The following is a 6,203-nucleotide window of genomic DNA, read 5'->3' as shown; positions in this document are numbered from 1 at the left end:
AGGCCGCGTGGGGTGGTGGGGTGAGCCCCCTGGGCCCCCACAGTCCTGGGCTGGGCCACCAGAGCCCGAGGCCAGTGTCAGTGCCGCCCCTCCAAGCCCGACTGCCCCGCTGTGAAAAGAGATCACGCCCCACGGTTTTCAAGATCCTTTCTCTCTCTAAAAACACGGTTTCCGTGAGCACACGGAAAGGCCTGTTCTCCGCTGCCGAAAGCTCAGCACAGCAGTTAACACGGGATCCTGCGATTTCCGGGCCACAGAAACGTCCTGTAGTTCTCCGTGCTGGGGGGTGACAGGCCAGGGTTCTGTGGCTGAGGCGCCCCAGGCTCCGTGGCCCAGGCCCACTGTCGGAGGAATCTCGTGGCACCTCAGATCCCAGGCGGCAAAGGACGAGGCCGCTCAACATTCCCTCCGCTGCTGGCCAGGGCAGGGCCAGAAAGGCGATGGACAGATCAGGTCTAGATAAAATCGCCGAGACCCTCTCTGCGACGACGTGCCTTCGTTTTTGCTCTCTTTCAGAAATTCCAGTGTGGGGAAATAGATGGAAAACAGGAGGCTGAACTTAGCTTCAGATCCTAGGACAGCTGGCACCATGCTGACCCCATAGGGCCCACCGGGGGCCGCAGGAGGCCCGGGCGCCCTAGGAACAAAAGACCGTGGGAACAAGTGTGGACGAGGTAGAAGAAAGTTCCGGGTTGGTGGCTGAAGCCTCCTCTTCCAGACCGTGACCTCTGTCCAAAGTCACTCGGAAGAGGAAATGCCCATCCTGCTCCACGAGCTGGGTGTCACCGAAACCCCCGGCGAGGACTTCCTCAGGACACCGCAGCCCTGCCGCCCCGCTGCCCCGGGCAGGCCCCTGCTGGGCTTGCAACAAGCCCCCGGGCCCGTCCAAACCAGGGTGGGCACGGTGACGCACGGCTGAGGACCGAGACCTCCTTCTCTTCCCAAATCTCCGGCAGACGATGTCCACCCAGGAGAAGACTCACATTCCAAACCCCCTGACGTTGCTTTTGCTTTTCTCGAAAGTGCAACCCGGAGTCTAAGAAAACAGTGTTGTCCCCGTGTGGAATGTATCACTGAGTTTTGAAATCCAGGACAGAAAGTGAGCAGACACGTGGGGGCCTGCAAGGCTTGCTCGTGAGACTCCCACGCAGTGACCGGCCTTTCCTGCGCGTAAGGCTGTTTGTGGTGGTGTTCTCAGGAGGCTGACTGTGTGTCTGACCGCTGTCCCTCCAGTTTGCTGAGTTATCCTACATGTTTTAAAAGTTCTTACCCGAGGATATATTTTTTAAAGGTTTTATTTATTTTTAGAGAGGGAAGGGAGAGAGAAAGAGAGACAGAGACAGAGAGAGAAAGAGAGACAGAAACATCAATGTGCGGTTGCTGGGAGCCGTGGCCTGCAACCCAGGCATGTGCCCTGACTGGGAATCGAACCTGCGATGCCTAGTTCACAGCCCTCGCTCAATCCACTGAGCTGCGCCAGCCAGGGATTACCCGAGGATATTTTATTATTGATTTTGGAGAGAGCGAGAGACGAACAGACAGACAGAGACATCAATGTGAGAGAGAAACACTGACCAGTTGCCTCCCGTAGGTGCCCGGACCAGGAATCGAACCCGCAACCTCTCGGCATACAGGACGATTCCCCAACCAGCTGAGCCACCCGGCCAGGGCATGAGTTACCCTGCATTACCAAAGTGCTACAGTTCTTTGCTTTGTGACATGCCAGAGCCCGGTATTCTGAAAGCGATGCTCCGGGCACCAGGGAGCAAATCCATATTTGGGGATAGAGACCAGCTGGAGCTTCAGAAATGCTGTCATTTCAGACCAAGGCTGGCCAGGAAGAAGGCCAGACAGCTGTGGGGAAAGAACGCAGGCACGGATAAGCACTGGGAAAATTAACAAAAGCCTGTAAAGATTGTGTCACGACAACAGATGCTGAACGTGGTGCAACGCACACATGCCGTTATGACTTCTGGTCCAAACTGTTGCCCAAGACTGTGACCTTAGTGCCCGAGGCATTTCCTCCTTCACTCTCCACGAGGCTCCGGCTGCAGGCCCAAGAGGACTCGAAGCGAAGAGGAAAGGCAGACCCTCCTGTCTCAGCCCTCAGAAAGCTCTCCTTTTCGGCAGGTGCAGCCATTTGGGACCTGTGTTTGATGGAAAGCGAGAAGCAGCTCTCTTCTTTTCAAAGGTGGGACTGGTGAGACCCCCAAGGCTTGCCGGGCTGGGAAGGGCCAGCCAGTCCCGGGACCGAGACGCCCACCTCCACTGACACATTCGGGAGGAGTGACCGACCCGTCCGTCCGGGACATCAGTTTTCCCAGGCACAAAGTCCGAAGAAGCCTTTTAGCCCGTGTTGTGGAATCCCTGCGAAGAAAGCCCACCCGTGGCGAGGCAGCGCTGGAGGGGCACTTCACACGCAGCTAACTGTCATGTCACATCGGTGCCTAAGAGGGCCCGGCCCCCCGCTGCCTGCATGGTGACGAGGGGCAGCCTCTAGGCCACCTCGCCTGATGGGACTCTGTGCCCGTGGTGTGTGTTCCTGTCTCCCGGGGGGACTTTGGGAGGTAAGAGCCCAAGGAAACCAGAACGCACCTCGTGCAGGAGCTTGAACTTGGAAGGCGTGGTGTGGAGTTGGGGGGCCAAGCTCCTCCGTCCTGCCCCTTAGCCTGTTACAGAAAATGTCTGTCCTTTATGCCACACACATTTCCCTCCTTCCTTGGTCACAGATCACCACCTTTTGCAGCTAGAAGGCGTCTTAGGGATATCCTAGCCGTTTCTCATTTTACCAACAGAAGGTCCTAGGACCAAGTTTTCTGATCAGAGCACGTCCAAGTGCCACCCCGCCGCAGCCCCGGGGTGGCGGCCTGACTCCTGCAGGAGAGCATCGTTCCAAGGACAGGGTGCACACGCGTCTTCTGTGCACGGCGCCCTCCGGGCCAGCAGCCACAGAGCTGCGCTCTGGTTGGGCCTTGGCCAGTCGGGGAGGGAAGAGGCAGACGTCAGTCTTGTGCAGAGCGGGTGCGCTGGGGCCCGCACCGCAGTCTTCCACCCGCTGCCGTGAACAGCACCTGTGAGAAGCGTGAGCCACCGGTCCCGGGGGCGGGCGACCCAGGCTCCAAGCCCAGGTTCCAAGGCTCACCTTCTTGTCACTGCCCCCTCAGCCGTGACCGGAGACACCGTGTCCGGGGCAGGGGACCCAGGCGAGGACGCGGCCTCAGCGGGGAGGGTCTGGGGTGGATTCCTGAAACTGCACCTGAGCGCGAAGGAACAGGGCGGGAGACCATTCGCAGACCCCGGGGCAGCAGGCGGGCAGGGCACACCGCGTGCCCACGCTGGCGCCGCAGGCCCTGGCGCCCACACGTCCCCTGCCCGCTGTCCTGAGCACACCCAGCCCCGCTGCCTCGGCAACGGGTGGTGGCCAGAGTCAGGGACCTGGCGGCCCCGCCGACTTCTAACAGCGCGAGTCACGCTGGGTCGGCGGCCGCGTAAGCTCCTGTTAGCCACGACAGCTGCTCCTGGGCGGGGCGTGGAACCCCGGGGGCCCCTCGTGATCGGATCCATGTCACAGGACACAGTGGCTGCACAGACGGCGGCCACACTGCCTGGCTTTCACTCACCAGCCCCATCAGCTCGGAAGGTTCACGGGGGGAGGCTCTGTGTGCCTCAGTTTCCCCAGCTGTAAAATGAAGGAACCAGCTGCCCTTGCAGCGCCCCTCCTGCAGGAGCCGGGCGAACCCACAGCTGAGTGCTCAGAGCTGTGTCTGGCACTGGCCGGCGCCCCCTAGTGGGCGGCTACCACTGCTTTCCGCCCGCATCTGTCGCAGCGCCGGGCAGTGCTCCCCCGGAGGGACCTCATCGGGCCGGCCTCCAGGCCGGGGACACGCTGTCTTCTGAGTCAGGCCATTTTCGGACGCTCTGACTAAGAAAATCCTCCCCTTGTGTTCAGCCAAGTCCACCTCCCTGCTCCTCCTCCTTGCTGGCCCCTGCTCTGCCAGGAGGCAAATGTCAAAAAAAAAAAACACCAAAAAAAACAAACAAACAAAAAAAACAGCTTTGAAAGAGAGAACCCCAGATGTGAACAGTGACGATGGAATCGGGGTGGGGAGTTACAGTCCGCTCACGGCGGCCATCCACAGCCCTCCGCCCGCAGCCCCGCGCGGACAGGGCCAAAGGGCACAGCCCTTGGGGTCAAATCTGGAACCCCGCAGAAGCTCCTGGCGCCTCTCTGCCTTCTCCAGAAAGGCATGAGATGGCTTCCTGCTTCCTCCATCCTTCTCGGACCGGAGCGTGCTGCTAGGCCACCGTGAGGACGAAGGGAAAGCCACTCGTGTGTGCAAAGGTGACAGTCACAGGGCTGCAGAGCCGTGACGTCCCTCCCTCCCTCCCTACGTGCCATCCAGCCCGTAATCACTACCCGCAGGGAGGGTGTCACAGGGAGGGTGCCCCAGAGGCCCCGGCACCCAGGGGCCTCCTGTGTACAGAGCCTCTCTGGCGTCAGGCACAGAGTCACGGCCCCTGGGTCCCTTCCCTGCCTTCGGGGACAGGAGAGGAACGCGCACGGCTCCTTTGACCCAGAGGTGACAGCTCAGCGCTCCGATGGCTCTTGCGGGAAAGTGTGTGAAACAGGTTCTTGTTTCAGCAGCGGGAACGAGAGCACACGCACGTCCGCCCGGCGGACCGACGATCCGTGTGCTTTTGAAGCGACGCCCGCCTTCGCTGGAACGTTTACGTAGCGGCGATAACAGAGGAGGAAGCCAAGACCCGGCAGTGGCCCAAGATTATCCCCGAGTGGGCAGCAGGCCATTTCTGCGTGGGTGTGATTTTTCGTAACAGAAATAGAGAAGCGCATAAAGCGTGGCCGACGTCAGAGAGATCGATTAGACCCTGTTCAAGGACGAATCTGTTAAAACTCAGGACCTGTGTGTGTGTGGCTCCTGCAGCTGCTTCAGGGCGGGAGTGAGTTCGGGCGGCAGCACTGGGCGCCTTGATCGCCCGTGGGGCCGGGTGGGGCAGCTTCGGCCACCTCGGGGCACTTGCGTTCCAGTGGTAGCCGCCCACTAGGGGGCGCCGGCCAGTGCCAGAAGCCCGAACACAGAGCAGGGGCCCCGTCTTTGGTCCCAGGCAGCCCAGGCCTCCCGCTCCCCATCTTTGCGGGCTGAGCCTCGCCACAGGCCCTGCGGGACCCAGCTCTCAGGGACCCTCCAAGGACTCGACTCCAGAGAGACCCGCATGCCCCTCTCACTGTCAAGGGCAACCCCCTCCTTCCCAGCAAGGGCCCTCTCTGCACTCCCGGTCACACCCCCCAGAGCCCTGCAGTGCCAGGGGCACACAGAAGCTTTCTGCCAAACTGTCCCTCCCTCCCCAAAGGGACAATCCAATTAATCTCCCTCCACAGCCTAAAAAAAAAAAGCTTTGTACCTCCTCCCCTCCCTCCTTTTACAAGCTCGGACCTCCCAAAGTCTGCAAGGGAGCTGGAATGAAATGATCTGCACTTCCCCACGCCTCTACCAGGGCGGAGCCAAAACAGACAAACACCCAGGGAGTGACCCCAGCTTTTCCTTAATCCCACCCCCCCACACACACACAAGTCACATTAGCTAAGACTGTCATGCTCAGAAGCCCACGTGATTCTTCCATCTCTGGGTCCCCAGTGACAGCCACGATCACCCGGTGTCAGGCCTGGGGTAGGTGCCCAGGTTAGGGCAGGTGACGGACGGACGGCAGGGGCAGCTCACCTGTGCCGCTTCACAGCTCGGGGAGGAAAAATTGTGTTTGAGACTCGATTTGCGTTTCCCGTGATTTCAGTGCTAACGAGTGCCACACCGCATCCTCCCCTGGCCAGTCCTGCGTCCCTTGAAATCCGGGAACCGAAACCACTGGAGTCGCCAATAGCCTCCTCTGGGCCGGTGCGGCCTTCCCTCCCAGCCCCCACGGCGAGCCTCCAGGACTGTCCCGGGGTGACTCCACCGCCTGGGAGCCCAGCAGCCTCTGGCTCACGGGCCGCTCTCCCTCCTCCCTGCACCGGACCTGTCCAAAGGTCCTGGCCTCGGCCCTCCCTCCTGCCACCTCCCAGGTCAGTCACCACCACTCCTAGTTTACCCAGGGCTCGGACTCCCCCTGAATCAACAGGGGCCCTGACTCAGTGTGTGCGAGGCCGTCCTGGGCACCCAGACCCTCCGCCCTGGGGCCCTGGCCCCACC

The 6,203-nt window shown here is 60.9% G+C and overlaps 1 long non-coding RNA gene across 3 annotated transcripts; it reads right to left on the bottom strand.

Moving 5' to 3' along the window:
• Positions 1–1,501: 1,501 nt before the first annotated feature.
• LOC123831921 lies at positions 1,502–5,987 on the bottom strand. 3 transcript variants are annotated; one of them, XR_006787982.1, is made up of 5 exons: positions 5,739–5,987; positions 3,143–3,256; positions 2,596–2,801; positions 1,956–2,367; positions 1,502–1,854 (listed from the first exon to the last, which is right to left on the bottom strand). It is a non-coding gene; the product is annotated as an uncharacterized LOC123831921 (long non-coding RNA). The 3 variants fall into 3 exon arrangements; XR_006787981.1 differs by having other exon boundaries at positions 1,502–2,367; XR_006787983.1 differs by having other exon boundaries at positions 1,502–2,367; positions 2,596–2,669.
• Between the last annotated feature and the right edge of the window lie 216 nt (positions 5,988–6,203).

The sequence above is a fragment of the Phyllostomus hastatus genome, unplaced genomic scaffold (assembly GCF_019186645.2).
Source record: "Phyllostomus hastatus isolate PE091 unplaced genomic scaffold, TTU_PhHast_1.1 phas_scaffold_182, whole genome shotgun sequence".
NCBI classification, from domain to species: domain Eukaryota; kingdom Metazoa; phylum Chordata; class Mammalia; order Chiroptera; family Phyllostomidae; genus Phyllostomus; species Phyllostomus hastatus.
The sequence above is the reverse complement of the archived record's forward strand: the minus strand, read 5'-3'. Positions and strand labels throughout refer to the sequence as shown.